Source organism: Poromitra crassiceps (genome assembly GCF_964638095.1).
Source record: "Poromitra crassiceps genome assembly, chromosome: 6".
Lineage (NCBI taxonomy): Eukaryota > Metazoa > Chordata > Actinopteri > Beryciformes > Melamphaidae > Poromitra > Poromitra crassiceps.
The window spans coordinates 25425711-25437086 of NC_139627.1; the positions used below are offsets into that span (position 1 = coordinate 25425711).

At 44.5% G+C, this 11376-nt stretch overlaps 1 pseudogene across 1 annotated transcript in view; it reads right to left on the minus strand.

The window, feature by feature from the left end:
• Positions 1–5294: 5294 nt before the first annotated feature.
• LOC310777813 (3-dehydrosphinganine reductase pseudogene) overlaps positions 5295–11376 on the minus strand; it is a 16784-nt pseudogene continuing 10702 nt past the window's right edge. The window contains exon 2 of the transcript in view: positions 5295–6141. The product of the transcript in view is annotated as a 3-dehydrosphinganine reductase pseudogene (transcript). The remainder of the gene's footprint in view (positions 6142–11376) is intronic.

Genomic DNA, 11376 nt, shown 5'->3' on the forward strand with positions numbered 1-11376 from the left:
AACATTTTAGATGAATAATGTAAAAAATGACATGGTGCGGTTGATCAGCATAGCATTGGTGCCCAACAAGAAGTTCCTGGGTTTGAACCCCAGTCCATCCCAGGTCCTTTCGGTGTGGAGTTTGCATGTTCTCCCCGTGTTTGTGAGGGTTTCCCCCCACCGTTAATGACATGCATGTTATGTTAATACTCCTGAGCTGTTCATTGACAATAAAGGCATTCTTCTTCTTCCATAGGTTGAAAGACTATTGTGTTCTATCAATTAGATAGACAGTAGCAGACTTTTCTTTAGGTTTAAATGTCACGGATTGGTACTTTAAGGGTATACTATGCAACTATATAATTAAAAAACATTATATAGAGTTATATAAAAGTTTTCCCTCAAAACCATTACTTCTGACCCATACAACAGTGTGGCAGTGTGTTTATGTGAAGAGTTGCTGGCCCTGCCTGATTTTACATTTGTTTTGCTGTCTCAGGACATTTTTAGGCAGCAACATGTGCAAAGCCCCAGCCAATAACATCGCTCACAGTGCAACAGCCCAGCCAATAGCATCGCTAGGCTGTTATGAGAGTGGATCGCTTCAGCAGAGCGGAGTCAACATGGACTAAACAAGCAAATGGAGCTTCTTCCCAGAGCATTTTGCGAGCTGTTTGGAGCTCATACCTCAATGCTTTGGGGGTACATGTGTGTTTATTTGAGCTTTTAGTGTACAGGCCTTGTAATAACAATAATTGATTGCATTCATATGGCGCTTTACAAGGGTTTTCACTTTGGTTTAATGTCTCATCTGAAGAACGGCGCTCACTCACAGGACAGAGTCAGAGACCTGGAGCATTGGGGATGGGGAGATTATTCATGAGACCAGAGGCAAGAGCACCTCCTACTGGTCTTCCAACACCACTTCCAGCACCAGATGGTCTCCCATCCAAGGACTGATCATATCCAAAGCTGCTTAGCTTCCCCAGTCCATAACATTATGATTTCTTCATATTTTACTTCCACAGAGAAATCCTCCTCCTCATTTTGAATGCAGCATGCCAACATCTTCACCACACTACTGGAACTTGTCAGAAACAAATGTCTCTGATCCCCCAAGACGTTCCGTACAGAAAGTGCTCTGTGACCCATGTGAAGCAGGCCTTACCCACAGATGTTAGATGGAAATCAGCCATGCCAGCAAGCGGCTAGGGGAGCTGACTCCCAGCCAGAAACACAGACTTGGCCGGCCAGCCCGAACAGCAGCTCACCAGGCTGGCTGGGTGGAAGGATGAGGCGGCTGCCGTTGCAGCGGCAGCTTTGGCCTGCGTCAGAGCACATAGCATCAGCTTAGCATTGTTTCCATGGTGGTCCTATAAGTGATAGGGACCCTCAGGGTCACCACTGAGGGTGGTGACCCTGAGACGGAGATGGGGCTGGTGTGATCCGTCTCACCTGTTAACAAGGGCGCCGAAATTAAACTGCGTGGGTCAGCGTGGCTTTGCCGTTGCTTCGGCGTATAGTGTGAATGGCCACTTACTCTAACTGGTTACAGACGGTCTGTGCAAACATTATTTTCCATTGTCTTTCCAGCTAAACTTGTTATTCTAGACTGGCCTCAGTGGTTCACACTGTGAGTCAAATAACCTCATGCACAGATACTTGGTTGTTTACATTGTTCATTTGCTGACACTGGCGCTGCAAATTTTAGATGTCTACTTTCCACAGATTTGCCAGGTCAGCACAAGTTTCTTTACTAGGAGGTAGGCTAGGTCAGAATGAGGAAAATGTAATCCTCCTTTTTACCAGCTTGTCATCCTTACACAGAATTATAAACTGAATGAGAGTGTTTAGATGGCAAGACCGGTGGTAGAAGTGACTTTTAGTGCATTTGAATATGAGTAAATACAGTAAAGTACAACCAGCTCACATATGACAGTTGTTTTCACGTCTCTCTGACCCAAATATTTTTGTTGTCAGATCTGATTTTGTCCAGAATTCCATGACTGTGGAGCGAAACTATGATCAAAACAGTCATTCTTCTTCATTCTCTAATTGTGTTGAATGTCTTGTAAATGAAATATTGCTAAACATGCTAAACAACTCATCAGTTTCCTGGGGCCCTGCCTGGAACCCCCTCAAGGACCCCTGGTGGTCCCCGGACAGTCCACGTTGAGAAATACTGCTCTACTCAACTCTACATTCTCTGTACCTTTCAATCAGTGTATTGACTCACTGCTCCCCCAGACAATGAGCAAAAATGTGATTTCATGATTAAAAACAATCTATGAATGCAGCAAATCCGCTGAGTCCAAACCACAGCGTCTGTCTGGCTCAGATATCCTGCAGAAAGCTCCACGCTGCAAAACCCCAGAGAAAAGTCATCTTTTCTTGGCCAGCAGAAGTAAATTCTCTCTGTTCTTTCTCCTACATTTCCATCTGTTTAAACACAGCCACTATAAGGCAACGCTCCACTCGTTAAAGCTCTGCTGATTTCATCTCAACATCAGCAGAAACAACCAGTGGCATAGGCTAGTCATGAGGGGCCCCAGTGCAAGCAATTTTGACGGGGCCCTAGTACACGTTAGTTACGAAGTACACACACGCAAGCAACATACACACACAAACGCACACACGCACGCACACACGCACACACACACACACACACACACACACACACACACACACACACACACACACACACACACACACACACACACACACAGGTCATAGAGCAAGGTATCAGTACCATGGATAGCGCTCTGACATCCAGTAACAGACTATTATAGTATTTAAACGTGAAAACAAGCATCAGCACCTGAGAGCAGAGGACCTGTCTTGGTTCTGAAATGACCACTGACTTTAACACATTTAATATTGATGAATGTTGATTTTATGTTGAATAAGCATATCATTTTGTTATATATTGCTACAGACTAGGGGTGCACCGATCACATTTTTTGCCACCGATCACCGATTGCCGATCGCCTATGGGAAATATCTGCCCAACCGATCATCAACCGATCACCGATTACGATCACCGATCACCGATATATAAACTCCTCAAAGAAAGTTTGGAAACGTTATTTTAGGTCGATTATTTCTCCCCTTTAATAATACCAATTGGCATTGTATTTTATATCGTTGGAAAGCCTGATTAGCCTTTTTTTTCTTCTTTTTTTTTAATATAAAAAAACATCGGCAATCAGCCGAAATATCGGCAATCAGCCGATCGCATATTTGAGGTCAAAATTGGCCGATACAGATTGCTTGCCGATCGATCGGTGCACCCCTACTACAGACTATTTTACAAAAAAGAAAACAATGACAATGATTGGAAACAACCCAATCGCCAGAATAAAATGGCATATGGTCTGCAAACCAGTCATATGTAGAATATCAACGTAAATTTGAAACAAAACATCCGCAAAATGTTTCTGAAAATGTGGCATTTCACATCTCTGCAAACCTACAATCTCAACGTAAATTTGAAATAAAACGGCGGTTAATCTGCTGTGCTGAACGTGTGTAACCTGCCATCCCTTCAGGACCTGCACACCGCCAGGACGCTGAAGCGGTCTTGTAAAATCATGGCCGACCCCTCCCACCCCACAGCTCTGTTACTCATCTTGTGAAATAGTACAGCACTTCCAGAGTTAGAAAGAAGCAACGGTGATGCTCTGCCAAAACCAGGAAGCAACAATATTCCCATCAGAAAAAGCTCCAGGCTTGCTGCTCAAATTGTTGGTACCACAGCTTTAACCCAGCCCACGGACTCCATGACAGCAGAGCAGCCTGTCAGTCAAAGCTGAAGGATTTCTTTCACCAGAGGCTGCAAACAACTCCTCAATGTTCCTCCCTCTGACCGCCTCACTCTCCTATTCGACCTCCATGTTCCCGGACCTCTCGGCCGTCATGCCAGCACACCAACCTCCCTCACGCCTCGTGCACATCTACAATGGGAAAATCGCTTTTCCGCTGTGACGCAGCGTTTTGTGGGCGTGGAAACCAGCTTCCAGCTTGGAGCTGTAGCCTGTAGAAACATTTTCAGGTAGATGTACACAGAAGGGTGGTTGGACGAAATATGTAGGAAGAGCTGTCATTGGGTAGCTTTAACGAAAGGTCCCGCCCTAGTCCCGCCCCGCGAGCGTGAAGCTGAGACAAGCCGCCTCTAGTCTGCGACAGCGAAACGCTGGGCGGTTCCAGCGGCAGGGGGCGCGAGGTTGAAATGGACCAATCAGACGCGGAAATAGAGCAAGACAGCCTATCAAGATGCAGCGTCAAAGAGGCTTTCACGCTCTGCATGCCGCCGAGCGTTTCATGGTGTGCAAGAGCCGTCACTGCTCGATGGCCCTCCTCGGATCCTCCTCCGATCTCGAATCAAGTGTTGAGTAACAAGCGCAAATTCACATTATGCCAGGCATGTGTGTTACTGATGACATCACTGGTGATCTCATCTGTCATCTGGCTGCCTGGGAAAATATTGCCAGGCAGCTGGCTGGCGGCCACTGATGACGTCGTCCTCAGGGTTGTGGGTTGTCAGTCAGCCTGTTCAGAGTGATGTCACTTGAGCAAGTGTGATGTCAGTGATATCAGTGATGTCCATCAGTGAGTGATGTCATAAGTGGGTGATGTCATCACTAATGTGACTCGAGCATTTTGAGGGTTGTCCGTCAATCAGCTTCCTTCCTTCAGACAGAGCCAGATGTAGGCCGGCAGCCAGCTGCCTGGCAAAAAGGTAGAGTAGAGGGGACTTATTTGTTGAAAAAGGTTTGATAAGGTGAACCTTCAACCTAGCTGTGTGATGCATGCAACAATGACAAAATGTTACCTTTCTGGTGTTCACTAGCCCCTGGTGGGAAAGAATTTCAGGCCATATTGGACAGCCAGGCTCCTCTGTGCAAGCGAGGGGGGAAAAACATTGTGTGAGTGGAGGCAGGGAGGCCCAATATCTAAAGTGTCAGTTGTTTACAAGGCCTACTTTTATAACAAGCTGTGGGATGTTTATTCTGCCTTCATCCCCCTTCAGTAAGGCCGCTCCACATAAGAAGCAGGTGCACGCATTAAACCAAAAAGTCACTGGAATGCTCTGAAAGGATAGAAAACTCTAAATGGCTGTGAAGCCTACATCACCTGACAAATGAATTGGAAATACCTGCCATTTTCTTTCACCCCATTTTGACAATATATCACATGTGCACACAAGGCCTTGCCCCCTACACGCAGGGGGAAGGGGAAGAAAAGGGGGGGTCTCTCCAGTGGCTGTGAAGGGGGGAGGGCAGGGACGGAGCAGGAATCAGGGGGGTGTTTCTGTGTCACTGTGCTCTTCTCTTGTGGGCTGCTCTCGACTGCTCTCTGTGGATCATGCAGCGACGCACAGTGATGTCAAAGCACTCCAGGTAGAACAGGGCGATGGTCTGAAACAGTCCCATGGTCACGATCTGCTGGAGGCTTTCTGTGATGGAGCTGACAGGTGACATTCCACAGGTGAGTGATGAGTAGCCTGGGTAAACCCATCCCCCACGTGACCTGCTCTCAGAGTTCTCAATCACTATGTGACTGAGAGCAGGTCTGAGAGCAGGTCAACGAGGACTTTGGCCATTTGCTCTGGTTGACAAACCCCAGAGGTCTCAAAGATTACCTGGGTCTCCAGGGGCTTGGTCTTATTCTCCTCAGCTAGTCCTGGAGTGTCGGTGTCGGGGGGTTATGCCACCGTCACATAGATAGTGTATGGCTTCATCTCCATCCAGTGGCTCTGCTAAGCCACAAAGGGCAAAAGTTGGATGGAGAGTAGGCAGTGTAGCCAAACAGGCCAATCTGGCCCGCTTGGGAAGACACAAACATGATACGTCCCATTCTTCACTCCTTCATGGCAGTGATGACAGCCTGCGTTGGGTACACACTGCCCAAGTAGTTCACTTCCATCACCCTTCTAAAGCCATCCACGTCCACTTCCTCAAAGCTTCCACAAATGGACGTTCCAGCACAGTTGACCAGGCCAGCATATCAACAAGCCCCAGCTTCTCTTGAGCCTGTTTTATCACACTCTCCACCTGAGCATAATCCCGTGAAACATTCACTGATATGCAGAGCACCACCTGTTTGTCATTTATGGCACATTTCTCCACTTCTTTCTTTGCGTGATTGTTGAACTCATCCCTTCTTCAGAGGACAAGGGCTGAATCTGGCAGTCGTTAGCTTGTTAGCTAAGTAGCAGGGTTAGCTGCTGTGGGCGAATAACAGTAATAAATATAGCCGCAAGCGGCGATGCGGGGTCCAAGCTTCTGGTGACTTGGGGGGTGTATGTCAGATAATATAGACACTGAATTGCACATTTAATCAGAGTTGGTATGTGCACAAGTGCACAAAGTTTGGTTGAGATTTGGTGACCTGACCGGGTTCAAGCAGTAGTAGCAGTAGTAATAGTAGTGTTAGTGTATATGTGTGTAAGTGTGTATATATATGTGTGTGTATATGTGTGAGTATTATGTGTGTGTGTGTGTATAGGTGTATATGTGTGTGGCAATGTGCACTGGAGCTAGCGGCTGAATTACACCAACTAAGGTACAACCTTGCTACAGTGAACATTTAAGCTAGAATCAGGGTGTAAATGACATTTTCAAGTCAACTTGGCATCTCAGGGCTTGTGGATAGTTTGATTACACCAGCTGAGCAGTATGGAAGCATTCTATGTATTTTCTATGTTTTTGCTCATGGTCAACTTCACTCAACAGACAGCTCTGTGCCTGTTGTGGTTAGAGTACAGTTCTATCTCTGTGTGTGATGCGTCCAGAGTGCTTTACCCAGTACACCGACTGCATGCAAGTACCGCATAGTACCCCACTTCAAATAAACCAAACTATACCTTTCACAAATCAACTCAATAAGTGTCAAACTAAATGAATGCCTGCTAAACTGTTTTCGGATGTGCGAGATGTGCAAAATAAATAAGCATTGTTTCGGTGGAGTGTCCCTTTAAGGCCAAAACTAACATCTCAGTTGGCTTTAATTAAAACACAAGATAGTAATACATTTCAAATCACAACACATTGCCGTCACTTCAAATTACCTTCATACCTCCCTTTACATAACATTGAAAATATATTTCAGATTGTGTAAACCTCCCTTTAAACTCACGGATTTGGCTTTTGGAGGTTTCATTCAGCAGGTTTCAAAGATAAGTTGAATTGGATGTTAAAAAACGTTCCCTCTATACTGCCAACTGTCTTGCACCATCTCCATTCATCAGTGATTCAGTGCACCTGGTACAGAGCCTGACCACAGCCCAACTCTGATTGGCTCAGATTGATGTCAGTCACACTGCAGGATTACAAGCCCGCCAACTTCTGTTTCATGTAAAATACATTGGTGATACATTTTGCAGTGTAAACATTGGTGAACTGGGTTTACAATTATCAAATTATGTGTTCTTAAGTTAAAGCAACTCTGCTCAACATGTGGTAAAATATCAGCCAGGATGAGCGGTTAATGCGTGTCACACCTATGAACAGGTGAGGGCAATGTGACCCCTCAGCACTGGACCCAGATAAAACCACAAGGAAAGATGGCAGGCACACAGCAGGACAAGGTGCAGGGTGATTTTATTTTCCCAACATCAAAAGTGACAGTGAGGCAATCAGCATGTTGTCTGTGGATAAGAACACAAACAGAATTATTTACCCAAATACACAATGTTAACAAGCAATCCAAATGACATCAAATTAGCAATAAACAAACAATGTAACAATCAATTAAAGCAACAATAAACAATATATTTTAACCATGCTAAAGAAAAAAACATATCCAATTCACCTTTAAGGTCAGCATGAGTTGGACTGGCTCACAGCACCTCTGTAGCAGCAGACTGGGGTTTGGGGCAAGTTTTGCACTTCTTTTATAGCCATAGCTCCACCCATCTCCCCACCCACATGGCACAATCCACAAGTGAGTGAGTGAAGCACTCTGGGAGATGAAGTACACCAGTGGTGGCCATTTTAGTGTGCGTGTGCGTGTGTGTGTGCGCGTGTGCGTGTGCGTGTGCAAACAGACAAAATAGTCATAGGAAGTAGTATGTTTAGCAATAAAAAACAATATAACAATCAAACAAACAATAAACAATATATTTTAACCATGGCTAAAGAGAAAAACATATGCAATTCACCTTTAAGATCAGGATGGCTTGGAATGGCAATTCAACAATGGCTAACAAAACTACAACTTACTTAATAATGCATCTGAAGGGAGGATAAACACCAACTGAAACACCAACACAGCCTCTACTGCAGTAACGGACACACACTGAGTGTAGAGGCTGATTAGCGTCTTAAGTGCAGGTGTGTGGTGATCAGTCCAGAATTAGGTGCAGGTGTGGTGTATATGTGTGTGCGTGTGTGTACGTGTGCGCGTGTGTGTGTGTGTGTGCGCGTGTGCGTGTGTGTGTGTGTGTGTGTGTGTGTGTGTGTGTGTGTGTAGATCCGGTGACCTGACGGTTTCCAAGCAGTACTAGTAGTAGTAGTAGTAGCAGTAGTAGTAATAGTAGTAGTAGTAGTGTTGGTAGTAGTGGGAGTGGTAGCAATAGTAGCAGCAGAAGTACTAAGAATAGTAGTAGTAGTAGTAGCAGCAGCGGCAGTAGTAGTGGTGGTTGGCTGTTATAGCGCCACCATCTGGTGGATTGGTGTAATTTTTTTACTCTGAGTAGTGGGTGATTGAATTGAATTGAATTAGCCTTTATTGTCTCCCTTGGGAGAAATTCTTTTTGGGCATCAAGAGACACAGCGTTTAGACATACATATTGACATATAGACAGTGCAATCAAACGACAATTCACATTAAATTCCTACAGTGTACATATACATCAAGCATACCCAGTGGTAAAAATATTGCACCAGCCCTCCACAAAAAAAGAGAAAATGTTGAAATGAAAAATTATTAAGTATTGCACCGCTTCCCTAAGAATAGAACATGATGAGCTGTACTAAGTTGGTCTGCGTTATCTCTTACTATTGAGTGCTTTAATGGACAGTGATGTCGTGAACCTGTGTGGAAAGTTTGGGTGATGGGGGGTGTATGGTTTCTGAGATCCACACACTTTTAGGGCAGGAAAAGAACAAAAGTAAATACACAAAAGTTTAAACATTTATCATTTCAAGACGGTTTCACGTATCCAAATTCTGTGTAAGAGTTTTGGTCAGGTAAGTCCAGAGATGCCACAGAAAAAGTTTGCGCTCATTCAGGCAAATGGCCTGGGAGGAGATAGCAAAAATAGGTTATTGACAAAGTCCAAGATGGCGGAAAATCTAGCAGACTTAAATGGGCGTGGTCTATATGGATAGATGCGTATTGATCCAGGGAATCCAGCAGATGAGGAATTTTGATTCTACGTCTCACGGTTCAGCAGTTATGGGTCAATACGCAAAAGGGTCTGTTATAGCGCCACCATCTGGCCAATATGGCTAATTTTTTGTCTCTGAGTAGTGGGGCACATTTCCAACCTATGTGCAAAGTCTGGCTACTGTACCCCTTACGGTTTTTGCCGTGCATACTGTTTTAGCGGAGAATAAAAAAAAGAAATATAGCCGCAAGCGGCGATGCGGGGTCCAAGCTTCTGGTGACTTGGGGGGTGTATGTCAGATAATATAGACACTGAATTGCACATTTAATCAGAGTTGGTATGTGCACAAGTGCACAAAGTTTGGTTGAGATTTGGTGACCTGACCGGGTTCAAGCAGTAGTAGCAGTAGTAATAGTAGTGTTAGTGTATATGTGTGTAAGTGTGTATATGTGTGTGTGTATATATGTGTGAGTATGTGTGTGTGTGTGTGTGTGTGTGTGTATAGGTGTATATGTGTGTGGCAATGTGCACTGGAGCTAGCGGCTGAATTACACCAACTAAGGTACAACCTTGCTACAGTGAACATTTAAGCTAGAATCAGGGTGTAAATGACATTTTCAAGTCAACTTGGCATCTCAGGGCTTGTGGAGAGTTTGATTACACCAGCTGAGCAGTATGGAAGCATTCTATGTATTTGTTTTTTCTATGTTTTTGCTCATGGTCAACTTCACTCAGCAGACAGCTCTGTGCCTGTTGTGGTTAGAGTACAGTTCTATCTCTGTGTGTGATGCGTCCAGAGTGCTTTACCCAGTACACCGACTGCATGCAAGTACCGCATAGTACCCCACTTAAAATAAACCAAACTATACCTTTCACAAATCAACTCAATAAGTGTCAAACTAAATGAATGCCTGCTAAACTGTTTTCGGATGTGCGAGATGTGCAAAATAAATAAGCATTGTTTCGGTGGAGTGTCCCTTTAAGGCCAAAACTAACATCTCAGTTGGCTTTAATTAAAACACAAGATAGGAATACATTTCAAATCACAACACATTGCCGTCACTTCAAATTACCTTCATACCTCCCTTTACATAACATTGAAAATATATTTCAGATTGTGTAAACCTCCCTTTAAACTCACGGATTTGGCTTTTGGAGGTTTCATTCAGCAGGTTTCAAAGATAAGTTGAATTGGATGTTAAAAAACGTTCCCTCTATACTGCCAACTGTCTTGCACCATCTCCATTCATCAGTGATTCAGTGCACCTGGTACAGAGCCTGACCACAGCCCAACTCTGATTGGCTCAGATTGATGTCAGTCACACTGCAGGATTACAAGCCCGCCAACTTCTGTTTCATGTAAAATACATTGGTGATACATTTTGCAGTGTAAACATTGGTGAACTGGGTTTACAATTATCAAATTATGTGTTCTTAAGTTAAAGCAACTCTGCTCAACATGTGGTAAAATATCAGCCAGGATGAGCGGTTAATGCGTGTCACACCTACAGGTGAGGGCAATGTGACCCCTCAGCACTGGACCCAGATAAAACCACAAGGAAAGATGGCAGGCACACAGCAGGACAAGGTGCAGGGTGATTTTATTTTCCCAACATCAAAAGTGACAGTGAGGCAATCAGCATGTTGTCTGTGGATAAGAACACAAACAGAATTATTTACCCAAATACACAATGTTAACAAGCAATCCAAATGACATCAAATTAGCAATAAACAAACAATGTAACAATCAATTAAAGCAACAATAAACAATATATTTTAACCATGCTAAAGAAAAAAACATATGCAATTCACCTTTAAGGTCAGCATGAGTTGGACTGGCTCACAGCACCTCTGTAGCAGCAGACTGGGGTTTGGGGCAAGTTTTGCACTTCTTTTATAGCCATAGCTCCACCCATCTCCCCACCCACATGGCACAATCCAAAAGTGAGTGAGTGAAGCACTCTGGGAGATGAAGTACACCAGTGGTGGCCATTTTAGTGTGCGTGTGCGTGTGCGTGTGTGTGTGCGCGTGTGCGTGTGCGTGTGCATGTGCAAACAGACAAAAT